General features: G+C 40.9%; 2 pseudogenes; both read left to right on the forward strand.

Moving 5' to 3' along the window:
- LOC102528787 (dual specificity protein phosphatase 18-like) overlaps nt 1-12,974 on the forward strand; it is a 28,967-nt pseudogene extending 15,993 nt beyond the window's left edge.
- Nucleotides 12,975-13,320: 346 nt separating this feature from the next.
- On the forward strand, nt 13,321-25,876 carry LOC116276547 (large ribosomal subunit protein mL45 pseudogene; annotated as a pseudogene).
- The last annotated feature ends 1,965 nt before the right edge of the window (nt 25,877-27,841 follow it).

Below are 27,841 nucleotides of genomic sequence, written 5' to 3' on the forward strand. Positions count from 1 at the left end.
TATCTTTCTTGTAAATCACACTTATTAAATGCCAGCTAAAGCTACCTAACTGTGATCTAGGTCAGAGCTTTAAAAATTGGCATGAAATTGGAAACTACTAATGAATTTGTAAATCTCTTCTGAAACCTGCATTCAACCTATTTTTCAGGATAGAAGTTCTTGAAAAGCTAAAGCCACAGTCTTGGGTCTCCCTATGAAATTGCTCATTTCTAAGTTCTGGGAATGGATAGCGATCATAGTTGTGCAACATTGTGAATGTACTTGATGCCACGGAATTGTAATCTTAAAAATGGTTAAGATGGCAGATTTTACCACAATAAAAAAAGGTCAGCAGCCACAAAAAATAATAGAGAAGATTAATAAAACCCAAACTGATAGACAGATCAAGGAAAAAGAGAAAGGATACAAACAAAACAAAACAAAACAGAATTTAAACAGAGAAAATAACTGTAGATACAACATAGGTTTTAAAAACAATAATAATCTTGTTTGGATTCTGGTTTGAATAAGCCACCTATTAAAAGATGTTTTTGAAAAAAGTGGAGACTGACTAGTAATGAAACTATTAATGAATTATTGTGAATTGTGCTGAATGTGTTACTGATATACTGGTTATGTATTTTTTAAAGAGTCCTCACTTTTAGTGATAATAGCTAACATTTAAGGAGAAATTTTTGTGATATCTAGGATATGCTTAAAAATAATTCGGAAAAAAAAAGTGGCAGGAAGTATATAGAATGATAGTGTCACAGTGTTGGTAACTGGAAGCTGGTGATGGATACATGGAGTTATATTATTCCTTCTGCTCTTGAATTAACTTGAAACTTTCTAAAATAAAACATAAGTAAAACAAAACAAAGTAATAAAAAATTAGGAACAACTAAAATAATTGTGTATTTCTGTGCTTTTGGGGTACCTTCCCCCACCTCCCTGACAACAAAGACCAAAGGAGACAGCGTTCATTCATATTCAGAATGTTAACATTCAATTTCATGCTTAAAATAATTGTTTCTTTGGGTGAAACTCCTTGGGCAAAGCTTTCAAAGTGCATATTAAGGGAAAATATATTTAGTTTTCCCCAAACATTTCCATTTCTATGCTAATTCCCTGGCTCTATGCATCAATTGGAGATGGAAAAGCTACTTGAATGAAAGAGGCTGTTGAAATTAGTTGGTAAATTTCAACAAACAATTCTTTTGTGTAAAACAAAATGAGCAGGACAATACTCTTGACTATCTAAAATGTTTGAAATGCCTTAGCTGGTGGCATAATCTTAACCATGAATGGAAAAATAAATCTACTTTATTCTAACTTTTCCCAGACCAACCCTAAGTAAACACATGCTTAGGGCTTGCCTCTGTAGGAGGTAAGTTTCCACTGGTCCCTGTGGGAGTCTGGGTTACAGCCCTAAAAGATACCCAAGTTCTAATCCCTGTACCATGCAGATGCTACCTTGTATAGCAAAAGGGATTTTGTAGATGTGTTTAAGGATTTTGAGGTGGAAGATTATCCTGGGATATCCAGGTAGACCCTAGAAGTCCGCAAGTGTGTGTGTGTGTGTGTGTGTGTGTGTGTGTTTGTGTGTGTTTTCCACAAATGTTTTTATAAGAGGAAAGCAGAGGGAGATTTTATGGTAGAAGAGAAAGTGATGTGAAAATGCAGCAGAGACTTGACACTGGGGCAGAAGGTGATGTGATGATGGAAGCAGGGAGAGATTTGGAGATACTACTCTGCTGCCTTTGAAGACGGAGAAAGGGGTCATGAATCAAGAAATGCAGCTCTAGAAACTGGAAACGGAAAGAAAACAGGTTCTTCTGTAGAGATTCTGGAGATAGTGAGGCCCTGCCAATACATTGAAACTGATTTTGGACTTTTGGCCTCTAGAGCTGTAAGAGAATAAATTGTGTTCTTTTAAGCCATCAAATTTGTGGCAATTTGTGGTAATTTTTTAGGGCAGCCATAGGATTCTAATACATCACCCTAACTCTTCCTCTTATGAGAATGGTTGGGTTAGTGAACCGGAGGGCCTGGCCCCTGGGGTGTGTATCAGAAGCACATGAAAGTAAGTATCATGGTTTGGTTGATTATTTGCAGAAACAGATTGTACAACCAAATGAGAGGTGTGTTATGGTGGTTCCCACCTTGACCACAGAGGCTCCATTTTGTCTTCTTCCTGATTCTCTGTTCTCTAAATCCTATGGTTCTGAAGATAGGATTCAGGAATTGGAGGTACAGATGAGGACTTCATCGTAGGATGGTAGTAGCAACATTAGAGTAGGCATCTGGTCTTCTGGCCAGTGCCCACTTACCAATAAGCATTTGGAGAAGATTTTTAACCTTTTGCAACCTGTCAAATGGGTTAAAAATGACTTACCTTGCCTACATCATCCTGTCTTTGAAGGCTCAAATGAAATGGAAGGGTCTTTTCAAATGTAAAAGAAAAGCCCTTCCCCTTAAAGGCATTAGATGGTGCTGAATAAGGTAGGCATGTGTTGAAGAATCATTGTGGCCCAGAGCAGCGTGTTGGAGACAAAGAGGGCCTAGAAGGTTGTCCATGTGGCTGGGTGGTGGTGGTGGTGGCTCAGTGTGGGATGCTGGGCCCTGAGTGGGTGGAGGAGTGGGTCTGCACTGGTGTAGGAGTGGTGAAAATGATACTGAGAGATTAGTTACAGTTAAGGGAATTGACCTGTATGTTAAGGTTAATGTAACTTAAATCTCTATTAAGGTACAAATATTTTTACTATCCCAGAAAATTTCCTCCTACTCCTTCCTAGTCACTTCCCATCTCCATCTGCCAGAGACAACCAGGGTTCTGATGTTTTCCACCATAAATGAGTTTTGCCCATTTTAGAATTTTATTAAAATTTTCATTCAAATTTATAAAATATGAATTATAAACTCTTTTAGTCTTCTTTCATTTGGCATAATACTTTTTTAAAAATTTCCTCATTATTTAATGTATTTTTTAATTTATTTTGGGGGGGAGGTAGGTTGGTTGGTTTGTTTGTTTGTTTTTATGGAGTTACTGGGGATTGAACCCAGGACCTCGTGCATGCTTAGGCACACACTCTACCACTGAGTTATACCCTCCCCCTAGCATGATACTTCAGATATTTCTCCTTTTGTTTACTGCCTGTATCACTATTTTGTTCCTTTTTATCCCATTGTGTATTATAATATTCCATTGTATGATGACACCATAACTTGTTCATCCATTCTTTTGTTGATGGACATTTAGTTTTTTTTTTTTTCTTATTTGAATAAAGTTGCTGTGAGTAAAGTTTGAATAACAATGTTGCTTCTCTGGATATGTCCCAGACACTGGAATTGTTGGTTCATGAAGAAGAGGTATATTTAGTTCTATAGGAAGCTGCCAGACCCGTTTTCAAAGTTGTAATGTTTTACATTTCTCCCAGCAAAGTATGAGAGTTCTCGTTACTTGATGCTCTTGCCAGCATTTGGTACTGCCGGTCATACTTATTTTACCCTTTCTGATGAATGGGTGGTGTGAGCTCATTATGGTTTCAGTTTGATTTGTCTCGTGACTAATGATGTTGAACATTTTTTCTTAGGGTTGTTTGTCTTTTACTTTTATTTGTAAGAAATCTTTATATACTCAAGATAACAGCTGTCTGATGTATGCTTCTGAACCTTCTCCCCCACTCTGTGCTTTTGCCTATTCATTTTCTTTAATAGTATCTTTAGATGAGTAAAACTTTTAAATTTTGATAAATTCTGTTTTTTAATTATTTTTCTTTTGTGCTTATTTCTTCATGTGTCCTGTCTAACAAATACTGGCTTATCTCCAAGTTACAATGATATTCTATGATTTGTTTCTTATCCTTGCTGTCTTCCGTCCTTCCTTCTTTCTGCCTTATTACACTGATTAGGGCCTCCAGCATAATACTGAGTAGAAGTGAGAGAAAACATCTTTGCTTGTTCCTAGTTTTAGGAGAGAAGCTTTCCCTCTTTCACTATCAAATATTATGTTAACTGTAGGTTTGTCATAGATCTCTTTATGAAGTTGTGGTGGGTCCTTTTATTCCTAGTTTTCTGAGAATTTTTATTATGAATGAGTGTTGAATTTATCAAGTGCTTTTTCTGTATCTAGTTTGATCACATAGCTTTTCTTCTTTATTTTATAAATATATATTACATTGTTTTTAAAAGCAGTTGGAAATGTATACTGCACAAGTCAATGTACACTTCAGTGGTTTTAGTATATTCACAATGTTGTGCAAACATCACCACTGTCTAACTCTGGAACATTTCCATCATCCCAAGTAGAAACTGGGGAATGATTCCATTAGGCAGTCATTCCTCAGTTCTCCTTCTCTCCAGCCCCTGGCAACAACTAATCTACTTTCTACCTCTATGGATTGCCTATTCTGGACAGTTACTATAAATGGAATCATATGTGATCTTTTGTGTCTGGTGTCTTTCAATTAGCATATTTTAAAGGTACATTCATGTTGTAGCATGTATCAGTAGTTAACTCATTTTCAGGGCCAAATAATATTCCATTCCACATACCACATTTTGTTTATCCATTCACAGTTGATGGACATTTGAGTTGTTCCCACATTTTGGCTATTGTAAATGATTCTATGAACACTCATGTATGAGTTTTAGTGTGAATATAGGTTTTCATTTCTTTATTTCTTTTTATATACCTAGGTGTAGAGTTATTGGGTTATCTAGTAACTGTATGTTTAAATTTTTGAGGAAACGGCAAACTTTTTTTTTATCAGCCACAGCGTTTTACATTCCCACTGGCAATGTTCTCTTAGTGGTTGCCCTAGAGTGTTTAGTATACATTTCCAAGTAATCCAAGGCCACTTTCAAATAACATTTCTTTTAACATCTCTTGCAAGGTGGTTCTATTGGCAACAACTTCCCTTGGATTTTGTTTGTTTGAGAAAGTCTTAATTTCTCTTTCACTTTGGAAGGATAATTTTACCAGATACAGAAGTCTGTGGATTTTTTTCCTTTCACCATTGTAAATATTTCACTCTGTTCTCTTCTTGCTTGGATGGTTTCCGGAGAGAAGTCTGATGTAATTCTTATTCTGGATGCTCTATAGCTAAGGTGACGCTTTTCCTTTGGCTTCTCTCAAGATTTTTGCCTTGTCTTTCATCTTCCATGGATTGAATATGATATACTGAGTCCAGTGACTTGTAAATACTTATAAGGGACAACTGATCTACTGATGCACTTGGAAGAATATTTAGGCAACAGTTTGGGTTTGAATACAGCAACCTTCCCTCTAGTCCTCCACAGTAGGGCTGCAACAGAGATTCGCAGTAGCAGTCACTCCTCTGCTTACTGAATTTTACTCTCTTGTTATTTTCATGGGCACTGGATAATGTTTTCTTTCTGTTCAACAACCTATTATCTGGGGTGTTGTTTCCTTACTAACTCAGATCAGAAATGATGTTATACTCAGTTTGCTCATGGTATGGGCTGTGGGGTGCTCTGATTGGCCCTGCCTTACGTGATCAGTCAAATAAGAGGTCATGAGAACTGCTGTCCTTCTGGCATGGCTCCACTGTCCTGGACTCCTCCTGCCATCTTTGTCAAAGATCACGTTAAGGGTGTCCATTGTAGTTTTCCAGGTCCTTTGTAAGGGTGTCTTTCAACATCTCTGAGCAGAGGGAAATGATGGAGCTGTGTTTGAGAGAAGAATAATGAATATTGGACAAAATAGGTAGTTTTTATCCCCCTACAAATTCTGTTTTATTTTCTGCCTAGAATAATATTAAGGAATAATTGACTCCTTACCCACACTGGTTTTTCAGCCATCAGCTGGTGAAGTCTCTTTCCTTGAATAATTTATACATCAGAGAAGTGGGGACCACATTAATGGTTCACTCATTATTTAAGCTCCATGGGCATGACCTCAAGATTGATACCTTCGTGGCCAATTGGCCTGCCCCCCACCTCCCCTTTAAGACAAGATGATGTGAAATGATGATACTACATGAAAACATGTATTTTCTTATTTGGGCAGAGAGATAGGCTTACCTTTTCTCATGAGTAGAATAATTACAGGATATCAAAGATGCAAAAATTCTTGTGGTATTAGATAGGATAAGATGTAAGACTGAAGAACTTTGCTCACGCTTTTGTCTCCTCCATCTCCCATGGCTTGTGGGAATTTCCTATCCTAAACCAGTGGCATCATCCTACTGAATGTTTTTCATGTCTAGATATTCCCAGATGAAGGACACCTCATCATACAGCAATGGCCATGGTCTCAGGAGGCTGAAACAGATTGCCAAAGGCTCCTTGAAACCTCACTGTTCCATGCTATCTTTATAATTCAGTTTAATTTGGATTAACAAGCATTTCTTGTCCACTCTTTCAAGTCCAATACTTGGCTAGTGTAGGATGAACAATAGTAGCCATGACATAATTTATTAATTTTTAAATAGAAGGATAGTTGATTTACAATGTTGTGTTAGTTTCTGGTATATAGCAAAGTGATTCAGGTACACATATATTCTTTTTCAGGTTCTTTTCTATTATATTCTATTACAAGAGAGTGAATATAGTTCCCTGTGCTATACAGTAGGACCTTGTTGTATATTTTATGTATAGTAGTTTGTATCAGCTAATTCCGAACTCCTAATTTATCCCTCCCACAAACTTTCCCCTCTGGTAACTGTAAGTTTGTTTTCTATGTCTGTGGGTCTGTTTCTGTTTTATAAATAAGTCCACTTGTAACATTTTTTTAGATTCCGCAGATAAGTGACCTCCTATGATATTTGTCTTTCTCTGTCTGACTTATTTCACTTAGTATGATAATCTCTATGTCTATCCATGTTGCTGCAAAAGCCATGGCATAATTTAATCATCAGGAGTAATGTTTAGTGGTGTTCTGTAGGAACTATCATGTTTGGGTGGTTTTTTTTTTTTCTTCTTGCACAGTTAGGCAATTGGCTTTCAGCTGGAATTTGATTGGAATGTTACAGCTTACTAAAGTACTGACATGCCAGGGAACACAGAGGGACAGAGGGACTGGCGCTGAGTTGAAAGCACTGCAGCTTCAGAGAGGCTAACACATGCCGTTATTCCTGTACTAGCAAGGAAAGTAAGCAGGTCACATTTACCGGTAATAATAAGGAAAGAAAAACTCTTCATAGGGATTCTGAAGAGAACTTTATGTATTTTTAGGCTCAAAGACTAAGAACCATGTACAAAGAACTGCTGGGAATGTGAAACAAGAAAATGCCCCTCCCCCTATCAAATACTGGAAAAGACTCAGGGAACACAGAGGGTGATAAGTAGCATAATGAGAACGTGGGGACAAAAAATGCTTAGCCTGGACCTGAGCAGAGGCACAGGTCACAGAGATCATTACTGGACCCACAATGAGGAGGCAGCTGAAATTAATATCATCATTGTCATTGTCATCATCATCATCATCACATTGACTTATTCAGTACTTAAAGTGACTCAGGCTCTGTGTTAAGTGATTTATGTGTTTGTTTACCTAATCTTCCAAAGAACTCTATGAGCTAGGTCCTCTTATGCTGCTTTTGTAGATGAGGAAAGGGGAGAGATTAACTGCTCTACGTGAATACACAGCTTGGAACGCCTTAAGAGTTAATCATCACAGTGCGTGGGCTTATCCATGAAATACTATGTACACCATCTCCATTTCACCATTTGGGCTCATCCATCCCCCAAAATCTATTTGTCATCTTCTGTTTCAGTGTTAAATATGCCATCCAGGTATATTTATGTATAGATACCCATAATGAATGGACACTTTCTACCTATTGCCCTCAAAAGTCTGGTAACTAGAGTTGATACAAACAGCTTCTTTTATAGAATGATCTGTTTATAAGACTTGATAAATTCTGGACGTGCTGCTATTATAGTCTTTATTATAATTGAAGATCTTTTCCATTCACAAAAGAAACTATTAAGGCAAGCATGTAAAATCAACCATAAAGGCATCTCTTCTGTTGAAGCAGTAGAAATGTCTTTTAAGATGAGAATACACTGGACACCTTCAACATTTTCTCTTCACTGTTTCTTTTTCACCTGGTTCGTGTTCGACGTCCTCTGGAAAGAACTGCCTTGTATAAACCATCTTGAGAGCAAGGTTCTTCAGCAGTGACAGCCTGCTATACTGTGCTGTTCTGTCTAGAATGCTGTTGCTAGCTTTTTTAAAATCATCGTTTTCTTATAGAGATTTTTTTTTCCTCCTCTGAATAAAAAAAAGTGAATTATTTCTATTTGTTTTGTTGGCATGATTTTATTTTGAGTATGGTTTTGAGTACATCATTTAAATATGATTTTATTAAAGTGATTATCTTTGGGTCTTCATGTAGGAACTAGTGATGTGTGTCTGATAATCTAGGTCTCCTGGTTATTCCCCGCCCTTTCTTTTTTTCTTTTTTCCTTTTTTTTGGTAATCCTGCATGTTGTGGCCAAGAGCATAAAAAAAAAGTTCTTTTCACAGCATATTTCCCTTTTGAATTTTGCCTTCCACTGAAAGTTGCGGGACAAAATGATCCACTTTCCTTCCTTTGCAGTTTGTAAAAGTGATGAAATTGCCTTTTTAAAAAAACTTTGTTTAGCTTTTCTCATCTAGAATTCATCTTGTAGAAACAGATAGATATCACTGCTTTTCCCTCAGGTAACACTGAGAATAGTCTTCATTATTCTGAGGGAGAAGGAAGAGAAATAAAAAGGGATATGTATACCAGTGGAACCTGAGATCATTATGAACAGTCGTTACCTGTGGGTGAAGCTAATTGTAGCTTTCCTAAAAGCAAGAGTTAAGTTTGTCCCAGTTAGCACCAACGAATCTATTTTATACTGTTTTACATGCAGACATGTACATATAAATGTGTTTTATTTTTAGAGTACCATTTGGATAATTTGTTCTTAGCATCCTCTCATTTTCCAGAATTGTCTTTTTCTGTAGAAGACAGTTCTGCCCTCCCAAGAGCCATCTAATAACAGTAGGAATATAGTTAGGGAATAACTAATTGTGTCGCTGTATCCAAAATCCTTTGACTTTGGGAATTTGACAAAACTCAAGAGACACCTAACAAAAGGATACAGAAAGCTCACTGAGACAAGGTACCTATAGATATTTCATACAAACTGTGATTTAGGACTTCTGTGCCATCAGTTACCAAGTCAGCTTCTCTTCCTGTCTCTCCCTCTCACTCTTTGTTGGACCACAGGCTTTCAAGTGTCTGCCTCTTTCTTTATGTTGACCTAATCTTTTTGCCTTCAGACTAGCGTCATCTATTTGCACATCTGTCTTCACCAAAATGGTGATCTAGGTCAGAGTCACACATCCCTTTAATTTAGCTGCATTCTACCCACTGATTACAGCTGGGATGCTTGTTAGTTTAAATTCTTTGGAGTGAGGGAGCATGTAATTAGGTTTATTTAATTTACTTATTCATTTTAATGGAGGTACTGGGGACTGAACCCAGGATCTCGTGCATGGTAAACACGCATCTACCATTGAGATACACCCTCTCCACTTAGTTTAAATTCTTGAAGTATTTTGATTGGGTGCTGGCTAGAGAGTGAATTGCCCAGTCTTGGATCCAGTGTCTACTATTGATCCAAGCAATCAATCATAGTAATCCTACAATGGCTAACGTGTACTTTGGACTGCTTCAGGGTTGAGATTAGGACAGGCATGTTTACAGACTATAAGAGGTAACAGGAACTCTGACTGGCTAAGGAGGTAAGTGGTATTTGAGAATAACTTTTTTCTTTTTTCTTTTTTTACAGAACAAGTCACCCTTCTTGTTTAATTTATAAATAAAGTCAGCTGTTTTAGATTTAGAAAAATATCTCATCATGTCTTTAATCTACTTTGACTCACTGACATTGTAGGTCCTTCCAGTTTCATTAAGAGCCATTGTTGAGGATCCTAGTTGCTTTCTCCCAGTTTTATTCTTGGCTTTCTCTTTGGCTAGAAAGCACATGGGTTGGTTTTCCTGGACCCTTGGCATTTCCCAGCCCATGGCTCTTCCTTCTTCTAGTGCCTTAGGGAGGTTATCCTGCTTTAACTCAGGGCTTGTATTTGGTGTGTATTTGGGCCTCCTTGGAAGGTTTAGATGACTTATGTGATTCTCCAGTTTCTTTCTAAGAAGAGTACGTTTACTGGCATAGCAATTAGTTTCTTATAACTTTGTTGGTTATGTCTCAAAAATAGGAGTGACATATGTAGCACAGGGAACTATATTCAATAGCTTATAATAACCTATAATGAAAAAGAATATATATATATACACATTATATATATACATGTATAATGAAACACTATGTTGTCCACCAGAAACTAACACAACATTGTAATTCAACTATACTTTGATTTAAAAAAAATAGGAGATACATTATTTTCTGAAACATGGATGAAAACTTAATTAGCACTTAGGCGGGAAGCAAATAGGACTATAACAGTGAGAAATCTGGGTCAGCAAAAGTCATCTTGTTGGAAGGGCATCCTAACCGAGAGGACAGCCTTTTCAGGCTGAAGATATTAGTTAATTGCAGACATAAATTCCTTATGTACAGATTTCTGACATTTTATCTTGGCTACACTTAAGGCCTGCATTAGACTTTTACTTGAGGTGCAGAGAAATCACTCTCTTTAAAATTATGCTGCAGGCTTCTTGATAAACTCATCATTGCTCTTTCTACCCAAGGAGGGTTTAATAATAAATCTGAGTCTCTTAACAGCAATAGCAAAGCACTGATGCTCTTTTTCTCTTGCCCAAGATCTATGTGCCCCGGCACGGGTATTGTGTCACATCCGAATCCCAGAACACCGAGCAGTTTCTCAGTTTGTACAGCAGCCTGAATGCACCGCTTTATCTACCTTCAAAGTTAGAGTTATGAGCAGAATTGCTTATGGAAGTTTCAGCATTCAGCCACCCTGCACAAAGTGATTTAAGCTGGAGTCAGAGGGCAAAATCTGGGGACTGATGTGAGCAGTGATGAGGTGTCCTCTACATTCCTCAGGCTGTCTTTTTCTACCTGTGTTCAAAGAACTTCCTAGAACATGGTGGGCTAGATATGAGGAAGAACACGTAGCTAAGTTGGTGAGCCATTTGGCCTCTTGGGAGCGCCATTTGCTCAGTAAAATGAAACTGCTGGGTGAGACTGGCAGTTCCTAGTTCAGGCAGTGAGTTGGTTGCTTGGGTGTGTTGTGATTGGTTGCAAAGTGTGTCATGGGTTGCTTGTTACAGATGACATTTAAAATAGTGAGATTTGAGATACATATTAAAAGTGTGAATTCAAGGCTGTTCCTATAAGATCGTCCCTCTCACTTGCTTGCATTAAGGCCTGCTTTCGTGAGTAAAAGTCTAGAGAAGTGTATGGGCTTCCTAGGGCTGCTGCAACAAAATGTCACAAATTGGGTGGCTTAAAACTACAGAAATTTATTCTCTCACAGTTCTGGGGGCCAGAAGTCCAAAATCACGGTGTTGGCAGGGTCATGGTCCCTCGAAAGCCTGTAAGCTGCCGCCTGATGAGTCACGAATCCTAAACATCAGTAACAGCCACAGCCAGTGGGAAGTCCTCCCAGCACTTAAGAAAATTTAGCCAATGTTAAGTATTTGCTTTTACGAAGACACAGGTATCTCTTGGAAATCAGTAAAACATTCTAGGTGGCTGAGGACATCATTTTCTCTGACTTCTGGGTTGTTTTTTGGGAGTCCTTCATTTGGCTTTTGGGCCCAACTCTCATAGAGCTGTTTAGATGGCCTCACTGAAAAGGTCCCAGGTAACTGGTATCTATGCCATCCTGAAGTTTTGCAGGGAGGGCCTTGTCTTTAAGCTCCATTCCAGTGCTAAGTGCTCCAATTCTCAATAGCTTTTGTTCTGAATTTAATATCCAATATGGTAGACTACATGGGTTTTCTTCCGTTTGTGCTTAAGAAGAGATAGTGAGCTGCATTCGAAACTCCTTAAGAAATTGGGAGGAATTACCTGATTTTTATTTATAAGGCTCAGCAAGATTTAATTCGCACTTCTGGAGTAGGGTCGCCAGGGGGCCCTTCGCGATTGCAGGCAGGTAACCTGGGAGCCGGGGCCTGGATCTCTCTGAGGACCCGCCAGGGCCCATTCATGCCTGCCCGGAAACCAGAGCCCCTGCGGGAATTGTGGCTCCGAAGAAGTGACTGGTTTCCTCTGCTCTAAACCCTTTCCCAGCATTTCTTGGTGCGGCTGCTTCGTGAACGAGCCCACCCGCCGACGGTTGAGAGTTTTCGGTGGATTCAGCCTGGGAGAAATGTGCAGTGCTCCCTCTTTGCTGGCCACTGCGCCTCCGCGGCCTTGGTTATCGCACTCCCGTGTGCCCTGCTGGTTCGGTTCCGGCAGCCCTCGGCCAACGCCCTCTCACAGATCACCAGCAGCCTGTACATCAGCCTCGGTGTGGCCGCCAGCAACAAGCTCATGCTGTCCCGCTTCCAGATCACCGTGACATCAACGTCTCGGTGGAGACAGAGAACACTTCATAGGAGGACATGCAGTAGGTGCAGGTGCTTGGGGCAGATGCGCCCATCTCGTGCCCCGCAACTTCCTGGGCCCCGCCGCTGAGCGCCCCCACGGTAGGGAGACGAAGCAGGGCCGTCCCCTGCTGCGCTGAGTCGCGTCTCTGCTCCAACGCTCTGCCGCCCTCGGCTCTGCCGCCCCCGGAAGCACCGGCCACCGCGCTGCTTGGACGACGCCTGGACCAAGCCGCGCCGGCCGTCATCCCGCCCAACATCGGTTTTTGGGAACGGCTGTCCACTACGAGTTCCAGCTGTTTGGCAATAACACTGAGCATACAGTCCACTCCCCATGGGGGTGATCATCGACGTCTATGAGAAGGAAGTCCGTTTGATGGCAGCCAAACAGTGAGCCGTCCTGGCCAGCCCCTGCCCCAGGGGTCAGAGGTGCGGATCTGCCGTTGATTCCACACCAAGATCTGAGCTTGAACATTCTACTTTAGTTGATAGAGAAAATCAGATGATGGCTCTTATAAAGCCAAGAAAAAAGGGAAGGCGACTGCAGTTTTTAACCTTATAATCCGTATCTCTGAGGAGTAAAACTCTTACTAAAAGTAAGATGGTGAAAATAAGTTTCCTATCTTGTGAGTGTCAGGGCACGACCGCTGGGGCCAGGCCAGAGTGGGGGAAGCAGGGGCTGCCCATTCAGATGCACCTGCCCCCATGCTTGTTGCATGTGGCAGGCCTGGAATCCTGCAGCCCTTCCCGGGATGGACTTCACAGGAGCAAGGCAGCCAGTGTCCCACTTCATTCTTTGGAACCCAAAACCAGGGCCTTAGGCATCATGGCTCTTATACCTCTCACAGGAAGTGCCAATTTACTAGGTAAGTGGCCATCAAGTGTTGCTCTAGGAGCCTTGGGAACCTTTGGCCACCCTTGCCCCCCACCTTCAACCACAGCAGCCCAACTCTGGGTTTATAGGTTAGACTTAAGCATAAGATAGGTTTTGAGGAAAGCATTTCGTTATATAAAACTTGAAAGTAATTTTTGAGAGCTATTCCAGATGGCAAGGTCTCAAGGTGCCTTTGGTGACTTCCCACCAGCCTTTAGATGGAAGGTAGCATCAGTCTCTTTCTCTGGGGCCCGTGCTGAGAGAGCAGGCCTGATGTCAGACCTCAAGGTTTCCTCTTGGCCCAGACGGTTGGGGGTGTGGGCTGGGACCCAGCTCTGTCATCCTGTGACCTGGGGCTTCTTGGGGGTTCAGTTTCCTTACCCCTCTCTGCAATGACAGCTCTTCTCTCCCAGGGTTGTTGTGAGGGTAAAAGGATCGCTAACAGTGGGACTGGCACAGGGCACCTGCTTGGAGTAAAGGGCAGCTCTTGTTATTAATGATACTCCCTGGTCCTGCTGGTCTTTGGTCACCACTTTCAACCTCATAACAGCATTTCCCCCATCTGTGCACAGCTCTTTATTGTTTACAAAGTGCTCTTCTCTAAAATTGTCCTGTGGGGGGAGGGAGAAGTTTAAGGTCCTTTCAGACCCTGTGTCAGGGGAGGCCTAGACTTAGCAGCCTTTTCAGAATCCAATTATGTATCCAAAGGTTCTGAAGCAAGAACCCACACTTCCTGCTCCCCCTGAAACATCTAGTTTGACATCACTGACCATTAGAACCAGTGCCTCATTCTGGCTAACCACCAAGATCCACGGGGGCACTTGCCCAACGGACAGTCGAGTTGACTCCACCACTAGGGCCTGGAATCTGGGATTGTTCAAACTCCCCAGATACCTAAGGATGTGGCTTGGGAACAGCTATTCTGAATGAAAGTTCTGCAGACAACTGATACACGAAATAAACAAAAGCACGACTGCTCCAATTGATATAGAGCTATGGGTCTGGAGCCTGGTGGATGCTGAACATTCTTCATCTCCAAATGTGCCCTTGCCTCACTTTCACAAAAGGAGTGCCCAGGGATGAAACTGGGGAGGAAAATGAATGCCAAATCACTGCTCTGGACAGATCTTGTTTCACAGATGGAAAAACAGTCCCACAGAATACCAGGGCTGATGTGGCAGAGCCCCTCAAAGCAGCCTTTCTGGCAGAAACTCAGATGGAAAATTTCTTTTAAAGTACTTTATAAGAAAAATGTATTTGGATATATATGGCCAATTTTTTTCTCATTCAAAAAAATTCCTAAGTTAGCATACCATAAAATTAACTTTTTTTTGGTTGTACAGTCCTAAGGGTTTGACACATGTATGGTGTTATGTAACCATCCCTGCAATAGGAACACAAAGCAGGGCCCTTCCTCCTAAATATTCCCCAGTGCTTCCTCTTTGGAGTCAAGCCCTTGCCCCACCCCAGCCTCTGGCAAACAGTGATCAGTTCTCCATCCCTATGGATTTGCCTTTTCCAGGGTGTCACATCATCATGCATGATGTGACCTTTGGAGGCTGGGTTCTTGCACCGGGCATAACATCGTGGAGATTCATCCATGTTGTTGCTTTTTGGCAGTGTTCCATTGTATGGATATACCAGTTCGTTTTACATTCACCAGATGAAAGCTTGGGGTTGTTTCCATTTTTTGGTGGTTGTGAATAAAGCTTCTAAAAAAAAATTCAATGCATATCAATATTTATTTGCAACAGATAACGTGGCAAGTCATTTCTAAATTGAAATAAGAACTAGGAAAAAAGTTGAGAGTAGTATATTAGATTCAAGAATCAAAATTTCTAATCTGTAGTAGCTCGGCTTGATATCCCATTGATGGGGCTGGACTCATGGACACGTGACTCATGCAGTTGCACAAGACCCGTGCTTAGAAGGGCTCCTGCTTGGTTTAATGCTCTGCTGTAACTGTCTTGAGATTTTGCACTGGGCCCTACCAATTATGTAGTCAGATTAATAATGACAATCAATGGGAAAATTTCAAGCCTGCTATCCTTTACAAGGTCTCTTGGATGTTCACCTATCACAGTTTCTTTCTTTACTCTTTTCTTTCCCAATTAATAGAGTTAGGAAACAGGAATTAAATACAATTAAAACAGGACATAAAAAGAAGGCTACGGCTGAGAAATTTAAGAACATCTGTTTTCCCCACCTGGTAAATAAGCTCTGGCTATTGGTAGTTTTGAGATTGGGTCTAGGTCACCAGGAAGTCTAGTCATGCCTGACCTATAAGGAGTACTAAGATATGAGATGACTTTTTACGACAAAAAGGAATACCAGCAGTAAGCTGTCTTTCTTTTTAAATTTTACCTGTTTTCTCCACTGTGATCCTACGTGATTACAGGGCTGCAAATTTTTCCAAGGTATTAGTTTAAAGCTTTTAAAATCTGGAAAGCCTCTTTCTTTGAGTTTAGTTTGACCAGGGCTAATTGTCATGGAGTAGCATATTCATTTCCTGAGGCTGTCATAATAAATTACCACAAACTTGGTGGCTTAAAGCAACATAAGTTAATTTTCTCACAGTTCTGGAGGCCAGCCATCCAGAATCAAGATGTCGGCAGGGTTGGTTCCTTCTGGAGGATCAGAGAGAGAATTGTTCCAGGGTGCTTTCCTAGCTTCTGGTGGCTGCTGGCAATGCTTGGCTTTCCTTGGCTTGTAGATAGGTTGCCCGAGTCTCTGCTTCCTTCTTTTTTTTTTTTTTAAACACTTTTATTATGGTATGATTCCTGTACGGTAAACTACACATATTTGAGATGAACAATTTGATGAGTTTTGATAAATGTATATACCAGTGAAACCACCACCACAATCAAGATAGCTAACATTTCCATCACTCCCCAAGAGGTGCAAATTTTGAATTCCCAATTTACCCCTTCCCACTCTCTTTATCCACTGGTAACCATAAGTTTGTTTTCTCTGTCTGTAAGTCTGTTTCTGTGTTGCAGATAAGTTCATTTGTGTCCCCCCTCCTTTTTTTTTTTTTTAACGATTCCACATATAAGTGGTATCATATGGTATTTTTCTTTCTATTTCTGGCTTACTTCACTTAGAATGATGGTCTCCATCCAGATCCATCCATGTTGCTGCAAATGGATTATTTTATTCTTTTTAATGCTTGAGTAGTATTCCATTGTATACCTATACCACATTTTCTTTATCCAATCATCTGTCGATGGACATTTGTGTTGTTTCCTTATCTTGGCTATTTTAAATAGTGCTGCCATGAACATTGGGGTGCATGTAATTTTTTGAATTATATTTTCCTCTGGATATATGCCCAGGAGTGGGATTGCTGAATCATATGATAAGTCTATTCCTAGTCTTTTGAGGAATCTCCATACTGTTTTTCCATAGTGGCTGCACCAACCTACATTCCCACCAACAGTGTAGGAGGGTTCCCTTTTCTCCACAGCCTCTCCACCATTTATTGTTTGTGGACTTTTTAATAATGTCCATTCTGTTTGGTGTGAGGTGATATCTCTTTGTAGTTTTCATTTGCATTTCTCTGACAATGAGAAATGTTGAGCATCTTTTCATGTGCTTATTGACCATCTGTATGTCTTCTTTGGAGAAATGTCTATTTAGTTCTTCTGCCCATTTTTTGATTGGGTTGCTTTTTTTTTTGATGTTAAGCTGTGTAAGTTGTTTGTATATTTTGGAAATTAGTTCTTTATTGGTCACATCATTTGCGAATATTTTTTCCCATTTTGTAGGTTGTCTTTTTGTTTTGTTGATGGTATCCTTAGCTGTGCAAAAGCTTTTAAATTTAATTACATCCCTTTTTTTTTTTTGCTTTTATTTCCATTACTCTAGGAGCTGGTTACAAAAAAAAATATTGCTGTGTTATGTCCAAGAGTGTTCTGCCTATGTTTTCCTCTAGGAGTTTTATAGTATCTGGTCTTACATTTAGGTCTTTAATCCATTTGGAGTTTATTGTATATGGTATTAGAGAATGTTTTAATTTCAGTCTTTTACAGGTAGCTGTCCAGTTTTCCTAGCACCACTAGTTGAAGAGACTGTCTTTTCTCCATTGTATATTCTTGCCTCCTTTGTTGTGTATTAACTGACCATAAATTCTGCTTCCTTCTTTTCTTTCTTTTAAATTTTTTGTTTTGTTTTGTTTTGAAGGGGGAGGTAATTAGGTTCATTCATTTATTTATTTTTAGAGGAGGTACTAGGTGTTGAACCAGGACCTTGTGCATGCTAAGCATGTGGTCTGCCACTTGAGCTATACCCTACCCACCCTGCTTCCTTCTTTACGTGGCCTTTCTCCCTGTGTCAATGTGTTCTCTTCTGTCTGTGTCTTTTTTCATCAGGACATAGGGCTGTTGGATTTAGGGACCATCCAGATAATCCAGGATGATCTGATCTTGAGGTTCTTAATTCCTTCAGCAAAGACTCTTTTTCCAAATAAGCCCATGTTCACAGGTTCCAGTTGGACATATCTTTTGGGAGCCACCATTCAAACTACCACAGGTGATATATGCCTTTTGGTCAGTAAAAGCTTAAGCTTCTGTGAGCTGAATCATTTCTGTCTTAAATAATGTTACCTGGGCTTCTAGGGATTGCAGGCACTGGTACCAGCTTGTGCCAGCATACAGAAGCTGACTTAAATTTCCAGGAATTTTGCAAGCCTGTTGTTTCACATAGCCATTAATAAAATGTAAATTATGTAAACTGACAATTAAGTTATATTAAAACCAAAAATTATATGTACTCAAAACTCATCACTTCCTAATTATTTTACCTCATTTTATTATTCTGTGCTCTTGAGGTTACAATACATCTATTGTATCTGTGTGGTTGATTGCTGAGCATCTCTTTCTCAACTCCGAGTGCAGTCACATTGCGAGCTTGAAATTGACCATGGTGGGAGTATTTACACCATGGAAATCGGCAAGTGCTACACATCCCCTCTCCTCCAGAGCCAGTTTTTAAACATTTCTCATTATACTGCTGATCCTGGTAACCATGACAATGTGTACCAGAAACTTCTGAGCAGGAAACTGATACAGGAAAAAGAATGTGGGGCGAGAGGATGTCTGTGTCCCAACATAAGCATTTTATTTTTTCATTAGGCTTCTTAGTTTCTTTATATCACAATAGAATGACGAGAAAACAAAAACAAACCAACCCCCCCAACCCCCCACGAATCTGCAAATCTCCAACAAAGAACAGAGACTTCAAGGCAACTTCTGTTGAGTCCCTGGGATGTGCTCCGCCAAGTGTGGGTCCTTGGCTTCGCACAGGAAAGAGTTCAAGAGTGAGCCACAGTTGAGTAAAAGTAGATTTATTCAAAGAGATACTTATTCCATAGACAGAGTGCAGGCTGTTTCAGAAGGCAGGAGAAAGGCCACTAGGTGTGGGGGTTGGGTGCTCAGAGTAGTTACACACTCCACAGACAGAGTGCAGTCTGTCTCACTCAGAAGGGAGAGCAGCCATGAGGTGTGGCGGGTGTTAGTTTTTATAGGCTGGGTAACTTTATATGCTAACAAGTGGGAGGATTATTCCAGCTACTTTGAGGAAGGGGCTGGGATTCCCAGGAACTGTACCACCATCCACTTTTTGACCTTTTATGGTCAGCCTCCAAACTGTCATTGTGCCTATGGGAGTGCCATTTACCACGCTAATATATTACAATGAGCGTATAATGAAGCTCAAAGTCTACCAGAAGTCAAATCTCCCACCATCTTGAGCCTCAAGGCCCACTGGGGGTTGAATCTTCCTCAATCTTGGTGTCAATTGCTGTGTCATTCCTTGAATGGACGTGCCCTGTCCCCTTTCTTCCTGTCTCAAAACCAGCAAAAGCACCCTATGACTACGGATACTACGTAATCTGAATATTTAAATTTAGCTATGATTTCAGTGAAAAATTCATTAAATATGTATAATTAAATGTGATTTATAATTTTTAACTTATGGTTTTATCTATTACTAAATACACTTGTCAAAAAACATCCTTTGCCAGTCTGTATAACCTAACTTTTGTTTAAAATAATATCATTGAACTTCCTATGATAACATAAGTATTTTCAAGGTGCAAAGTTGATAGTTTGTAAACACTAGCAAACCTTTCATTTGGGCCAGTTCAGGAATGAGATGACAGAGATGCTCTGTGAAACTTAGAGTTGGCCAGGCTTTTAACTTGCTGTGATCTAATGAAATATTTTAGTTTGATCTCTACTTTTTCTTTTTCCTTTGTTATGCATTGGCACCTTAGGCGTTAGCTGGAAGTGAATTAAATGGCCCCAGAAGCTGTAATTCTGCAGCCAGCAAGATATTAGAATAGAATTGATTATCTGGAGGAGTTTGCATATGGAAGCAGCCCTCCTACCTATCTATTCATTTCCATTTTAACCTAAGAGGTATGTGGGGAGCTTGTTAATACCCTTGGAGAGTTTGATCCCTCTGCCTGTGGGGCTTCTGTATCAGCCGTGAATACTTAAAATCCATAAAAGTGAAATCATAAATAAAAGCAAACATGACAGAGGAGAAAATAATTCCAAAAATATTAGAAACTATATCTTCAGGCAGTGTCAAATAAAAAAAAACAAACCCAGACTCAAGTAAGGAGGGACTTCAGTTGAAAAGACTATGGGAGTTGGGAGAGGGGGGCTATTACAGTAGGAGGGAAGGAACTATTGCAACAGAAGGCTCCGACCATTTTATCTATAAGGGTCTCAAAGGCCAGGCAGAAAGGGATTTCATTTCAAAGGGAGAAATAAACAAGGCTAGGAAGGTCTGGGTGTGGAGAGTGGGGTGAGCCGGGGATTGGTTGGTCAGTTGAGCAGAAAATGTCTGTTTTTGTGGTCAGCTGATTCTCAGGAGAGGCTGTTAAGGGGTTTTGTTCTGTATTCCAGTGCTTCCTTAAGCTCCTAATGCTTGCTTGCGCGCAACTGTGGGCCAAAGTTCAGGATTCTGGGGGAAAGAGAGAAGCCGGATGAAAGTTGGTCAGGTCAAGTTAGTGAGCATTTTGTCCGGACTGTTCAGTGGGGATAAACAGTTCAAGCAATCATTTATTAGGTAAAGAATGGGAATTTCAAGAGCCTGTGCCTGGGCTTGGCAGAGACACACAGTGGGGTCGTCCATGGGTTTTATACAAGTCATATGTGAAAGGATGCTGCTCTGCAATAAACTGTTTTCTGAAATATGAAAGGATGTATTGACTATCCCTGTTTTCCGGGAATCTGAGGCTCAGGTAAAGTTCTACGTTTTCAGCAGCGAATGCAGTTCATGCTATATTTTACATCAGACTTCAGCTCTAATCCTGTGCTGTATTTGAGAGACTGTATCAGATTTTTTTTTTGTTTTATAATACCCTTTATTTAAAAAAAAGCCTCTGGAATTACTTGGCAGGTGGAAGTAAGATTTTGCATGGGGCAGAGCTTGTCACTTCTGTCAAGCAATTTGTGTTGTCCTCCAACACACAAGTTCCTAATACTGGTAGAGCAGACAGGTAGCTAGATATGAGCAGAGAAAGGGGGACACTGACCAAATGGCAGGAATTGGGCAGAAAGGAGGGGCACAAGCCAAATGCAGGAAACCACACATCGTGTTAGCCGCAGGGGTTCCTGGGCAGAGAAAGAAAAGCAGGAACCTTTGGGCTGATAAGGGATCATGCCTTTTGGGGTGACAGGTGGCCTGGAGAAGAACAAAGAAAGGTGAGAAAAGGCAGGAATTTCTAGTGTCCGAATGTAACCTTTTGCTCATTATGCACTCATTTCAATAAAATTAGCCCTGCTGATCAGAAGTACCCATCATGCACCGATGCCATGACACTTCCGATCCAGACTAAATAAGGACAAGAATCTCTCCTTACTTTGGGAAGGTGGAGTTGGGATGATAATCAGGGAATACAACCCCAAACGCTTCCCTCGCTAATGAATATTCCGCCCATTCATTTTTACACCCTATGTGGCTAACTTGCCAAAGAAACTCAGGGCAGCTGCTCACCTGAGCCTAACCGCTCTCCCCTTGGGAGTGTACTATCCATCCTTTAAGAAATCCTCACTTTACCTTTTTTAACCACTACGTCTTGTCTCTGAATTCTTTCTGGGACGGGACAAGAACCTGGAACACCGGTTCCATCTATCGGCAACAATACTACCTGCGCTAGCGAAGACGTCACCAAAAATTTTTGTAACTGAAAGTGTTACCAGGAGGAGGGAAATAAGAATTACCTCGGTTCTTAGTCACTCGAAAAAAAAAAAGAATTTTTAATGAGGGACAGAAAGTGTGATATAAACTAGATTTTATTAGTAAAGCAAAAAGGTAGTAAAATAGAGTACGCTCCCAATTGTTGGGAGCGGGCCAGTCCAAGAGAGGAAGAATGGCGCCATTCCTTTATTTCTCCTGTTTCTATATCCTGGCTTAGGGGTGTTTTTCGTGATTGATTGATTGATTCACGGCTCAGGTTGTTTGAGTGCTCAGGCTGACTGACGGCTCAGGTCCCTTGTGCTCAGGTGCACCCATCCCCTTTTGGGCAGGTTCTTACCCATGAAGCACACAGAGAAACCCACGGGAGGGGGCTCAAAATTAATATTAATTACATTATAATGAGCATTGGACCAGGTTAAGCCGGCTCCTTCTCTCTATTGCATGGATGCAGCATTGGATCCTAGCTGTCTTCTTTGTTGGCCCTCATTTAGAGAAAGTTTTTGGAGCCCCTTGTCCTGAGTGCAGGCATACCATTATTTTCTGGGTTGCTCCTTTCCCCTTCCTCTCTCCGTGCCCAGTGCTCATCTCTATCTAACTGCCTAGCAAGCTGCTGTAATTCAGAATTTGAAAGAACCCCACAGTGCTCTGAAATTTCGCTGGAGTTCCTTTCTGAAGCCAGCACAAAAGCAACCTTTTTTTCCCTCCTTTTGGTTTCTCCATCTCCCTTGTCTCCCTCCAACTAATATTATTATTTTTTTTTAATATTGGGAAACATTTTAGACAAGTTACCTTCTTCATAAAGAGTTACTGTACCCATACTTCCCATTTTCAATTAACACAAATGATACAGAGCATGACTTATTATTGCTCGATTCAGGAAGCACTTAAGGAAGTTTTTGTGTCATTAGAACTATAATCACGAACCTAGCCTTCTTTCAATGTGAGCTAGTTAGTAAAGATTTATTTTGGGTTACCTTAGGCATTTAAAATGTACATATACACATATATATTTTGCATACATTTGAACTGAAGTAAATGAATAAATATTTGGGAGACTGGTGCTGTTGAGAGAACATGGTCTTAGGGTTAGATACACAGACCTGTATTTGAATGTCAATCCTCCCACTTAACTACCTATAAATCCTTGAGCGTGTCACTAAAACTTTGAGTGCTTTTCCACATCTGCAAAATGCAGGCAATAATATGTGCTAATGGCATTGCTGTGAGGATTAAATGGAATGAATTTGCATCTTTAAAAGAACACAGACTAGGTACTGGGCAAATGTGAGTAGCCTTCTGTAATTTATTGAATTCTAGTACATGCGGCAAAAGAGACCAGCCATTCTCGGGGTCCTACTTTTGAGAAACTTATAATCTAATTGGGGAATCATATAGACACATATAAGATATGTAAATACATATCAATTTACATTTTCAGGAAATGCACCTAGGACGTCCGCAAACTTTGATCACTGTTTGAAACTTATCTCATAATTTGATCCTAGTGTTTACTCACAGTTTAATTTTAGGTGGTTCCTTTTATCACCATCCCTCTGCTTTCTGCATCGGGCACCCGGCCCCCTTGTCATCAAAATTTTACTAATGGAAAAACTATGCCCCTCCCCACCTCCCACCATATTAGTAGTCATTACTGCAGTTGCATTGTGTGCAAGGAATAGATCTTTGTCTTCCAGGCCTGTTCTCTGGCTGCACCTGCTGGTTTTCATCTCAGTTGCCCAGCACGGAGCAATTTCACTCCTAAGTGGCTGCCAAACACCGAGTCAGCCAAAGAAAACTCCCTGCCCTGCTCCCTGCGTGCATAGGAAATCAGGGGTGAAAGAAGAGAAGCATCCAGGGAACCCTGAGTCAGTTCACCCCAACGAGGGCCTCGGAAACCCGTGAGGGGAGCCACCTAAGCGAGGTCACTGCAGATGAGCAGGCACAGGTGGCGTCAGGGCCTGGGAACACTGGGCTGCAGGGACAGCTAGGCTGTGAATGTGGCCCTGCTCCACCGTGCACCGAAGTCTGTGGTGCTGAATGAGGCACTAACACAGCAGCCGAGACTCTGCAGATGATTTTGTTTTGCACTTGGCAAAGGTCGCCCTGTGGTGGTAATGAGGGACCCTTGTGATTTTCTAGGCTCTGTCTGGCTCTGAAAGAATTTCACTTTGGAGGCACGAAAAACGGGATCAGCGCCCTCCAGAGGCAACAGGAGGATTTTGTAGACATACCTTGTGTAGTGAGAGAGGGACTCAGTAACACCTGGTGACTCCCAAATGACCCTGATAAAGGCCATTCTTAGTCCAGCAAGGGTGACATCTTTCCATTTTGACAAGGTCCGTCTGTATTTTAACAGTTACTAGAGGATTAACATTAGGTGAGCTTAGGCAATGGCATAGAGGTTGACGGTTAGAAGCTTCTTTTGGTGTCTGCGTATAGGGCTGACCATGCATAATCTTTTAAAGATTTTGGAGAAGCATTCAGAGGCCCTTGGATTTTTTTTTAATGGAGCACAAAATTGCCAATAGAAAGTCTGTGTAATATAGCTGATGTACAATGAGTAAGTCATAGATACTGGTGAATAATTAATTTGGTTATGTGCAAACTAAAAATTGGAAGACAAAGCAATTTTAAACCCATGCACTTTTAAAAACTTTTAAATTTGAAATGATTTTAGACTCACAGGAATTTGCAAAAACAATATAAAAGGTCTCATGTATCCTCCACTCAGTCCCTCAGTAGCAACCATAGCACAATATTAGAACCAGGCAAATGGCATTGGTACCATCTACAGAGGTTACTTGGATTTTACCAGTTTTGCACGTGCATGTGCATGTGCACGTGTGTGTGTATAGTTTTATGCAATTTCATCACATTTGTAGATCTGTGTAGTTACCACCACAGTCACTATATAGAACTGTTCCATCAGTCCTTCCTACAATCCCTTTATAGCCATACCAATCCCCTGTCCTCATTCCTAACTCTGGGTAACCACCAATCTATTCTCCATCTACATAATTTTGTTATTTTAATAATGTTTTATAAATGGAATCATACAACACCTTTTGAGATTGGCTTATTTGACTCAGCATGCCTTTGAGTTCTCTCTAAGTTGTTACCTGCATCAGTGGTTGCTTGCTCTTTTTTTATTGCTGAGTAGTATTCCGTGGTATAGATGTACAAGTTTGCTTAGTCACTGATTTGGTAAAGGACACTCAAGTTGTTTCCATTTTTTTGCTAGGAAAAAAGTTGCTGTTATTATTGATTTTGTGTGTCATTTTGGCTAGGTCATGGTACTCAGTTGGATTCCATATGCAGCTAGCCCCTCCCTATGTGCCTTCTCTCCGGCCCCCGGCTCTTCACTCCTAGTCCCCATTCAAGAGGGCTTTGTGTGAAAGAAGCGGCAGCCCCCATGCCGGGGGAGGTTGTCTTACTTATCCAGAGCTTCTGAATAGTGGTCTCTGTGGTCAGTCCTGGTGACTCAGTACACAGCTGTGAGAACTAAAACACATTTCACACCCCCTATTTTTGAACCCAAATACAAATCAGAAAAAGGCGTTTATAGAATGTGCTGGGAAAGCAGGACTGGCCATGCCTCTGGAACATTTGGCGCATCCCGTGCACCTGGCCTGTAGAGCTGGTATCTTTGACACCTGTATTCCTCCTGAGGGTAATGCGCTCATGTCATCTCTTTCAAAGAAAGGACTGACACAGAGAACTGAGCAGCTGAAGAAGAATGTAGCTTCACAATTGTCCATTCAGAAGGTAAAAGAATATGATGCTAATTTGAAAACAAAGGACTTCCCTGAGAAAGCTGAGGCTATCTTTATTGATGCTCACCTTTTTCTAAACAATTTAGATCATGATCAGCTTCATAGCTTGGTAATTGATAACTGTTTCCTGGACGTGGTCTGGGACATCAAACATAAGACCATTTGCTGGAGCTTTGTAGACTCTTCAGAGCCACCCTAGTGGTTCAGATTTGCTTCTCAGACATGCGGAACCAGGACAACATGAATGGCCACATCGCTGTCCTCATACACACTTAGCAGAATCTGACCATCTATGATCAATTTGGACGGTTAATATATGGACAGGAAGGTGTGGCCAATGATGTCCTGGAGTATGTTATGTTTGAAAAGCACCTGATAAACCCCTTTGGGAGCTGAATTATGCAACAGTCCTCCCACGGCAGCTCCCTAAGCAGCCCATCCTTAAGATAGTAAAGATCCCTGGCCCCCAGCTGAAACCACAGGAAGAAGCACAAGGAGAAGCCCATAAGCCTCAGCTCGCCTAATGCCAAACATGACTCCTGGAGTGGAGCACGGGTGAGGTGGCTGGAAGCTTAGAAGTCTGTGAGTCTGGGAGCTGTGAGGTTATCCATCTCCATTGTGCTGTAGCAAGAACTACCTCTGTTCTCTCCTGTTTGGCTTAGGTCTGTCAGTCTCTTCCTCCACAACCACGGCTGATGGCTGTCCTCCTCCTTCTCTTCCTCCTCCTCCTCCTCCTCCTCCTTCTCGTATATCTAACTTCTGAGTCTAGATGAAAGACAGTATGTTTCAGAGAACATCTGATACCAGTTCTGCCCGCAGCAGGGACTGTCAGGAGTGAAGTGGCAAAATTTTCTTACTAATCACAGGGCGGGGATCAGAGTTTGACATAAAACACTGTCAGCCTGCTGGACAAATTGTGGTGGGTTCTGTACATTTTTCCTGATTCAGGCTAGAAGTACGCCAGCCTTTAAATGACAGAAATGAAAGACAAGCTTCATTGTGAGTGATGTGACTTCCAGGAAATCCAGACTTGCGGAAGATAATTAGTGTTTATAAAGATGGTATCATTAAAAGGGTCTTCTCTCATACATTGACAGACTGAATCAGCATTTGTATTTCATAGGAGAATGTAAACCCAAAGAAATCGTTTATCTCTCAAAAACAAAACGAAACACAACAAAAAAACCCGAACTCCACTCCCCTACCAAATACCAGTCTGATGTTCCTGTGAAGGTATGTTTTTCAGATGTGATTAACATTTAAACACCAGACTCTGAGTAAAGCAGATTACCATCATAATGTGAATGGACTTCATTCAATCAGTTGAAAGTCTTAAGAGAAAGGACTCAGATTCCGAAGGGAGGAAGGAATTCTGCCTCTAGACTGACTGCCTTCAGAGTCAAGATTGCAAAATCAGCTCTTCCCTGGTTCTTCAGCCTGGCTTGGCCTGCCCTGCAAGATTTTGAATTTTCTAGCCCCTCACAACTAAGTGAGCCAGTTTAAAAAATTAATCAGTCAATCTCTCTCTCCCTCTCTCTCTGTAGGTCCATTTTGGGTTTTCTGTTCTGTTCCATTGCTCTGTGTGTCTAGCCCTCTGCCAGCACCACACTCTCTTGATAGCTGTAGCTGTAGAGTAAGTCTTGACATCCTGGTCTAAATAGACTGATTCTTCCAACTTTATTCTTGTTTTCCAAAATTGTTTAACCAATCTCAAGTTCTTTGCCTTTCGATATAAATTTAAAATAGTCTTGTCCATGCCTGCCAAAAGAGTCATGCATTATAAAAAAAAAAGTCTTATTTAATTCTATTATGAAAGACATATATGTTTATCATTGAAAAATTAGAAAATACAGGTAAACATTAAGGAGAAATGCTGTAGTGGACCTCCATAGAAAGGCCATCAAAGTGACCAAAAGGCCTGGAAAACTGCCCTAAGGGTTCCATTAAGCTAACATTTCCTGATAGCATCTCATTGTACTAGGTGCTACGCTAAGAATTTAACCAAATATTATCACATTAAATCCTCATTAGAACACGGGAAGAAAATGTTATCTCTGCTTGACTCTTGAGGAAACTGAGACTCATAAAGGTTAAGTAAATTGTCTAAAGTTACCTATTTAACAAGCATTAGAGCCACAGTTTTAACTGAAGTTGTACGAGGTGCTTTTGTAATTGAGCTGTTGCCCCATGTCCCATCACCCCCCACACTTGATCTGCTCCCCATCCTGAGTCACCTGTGATTTTAGATATGAGGTTCCCTCAGCCAGGAATGCTCACTTGCCTTTTGACTGCCTGGGTCTTTATTTTTCAAAATGTAATTCAGATACCATCCCCTCTAAGGCTCCTTTATAAGCAGCCTCTACCCACCCCTCCACCCGCCCTCCCTTTGCTGTATTCAGTCTCTCCTAGCTATGGCAGCTACCTTGTGTAGAGCTGTAATTGCACTCACTGGTGTTATAATTTATTTACTTATGTCTCACTCTAATAGA

The sequence above is a fragment of the Vicugna pacos genome, chromosome 11 (assembly GCF_048564905.1).
Source record: "Vicugna pacos chromosome 11, VicPac4, whole genome shotgun sequence".
Taxonomy (NCBI): Eukaryota; Metazoa; Chordata; class Mammalia; order Artiodactyla; family Camelidae; genus Vicugna; species Vicugna pacos.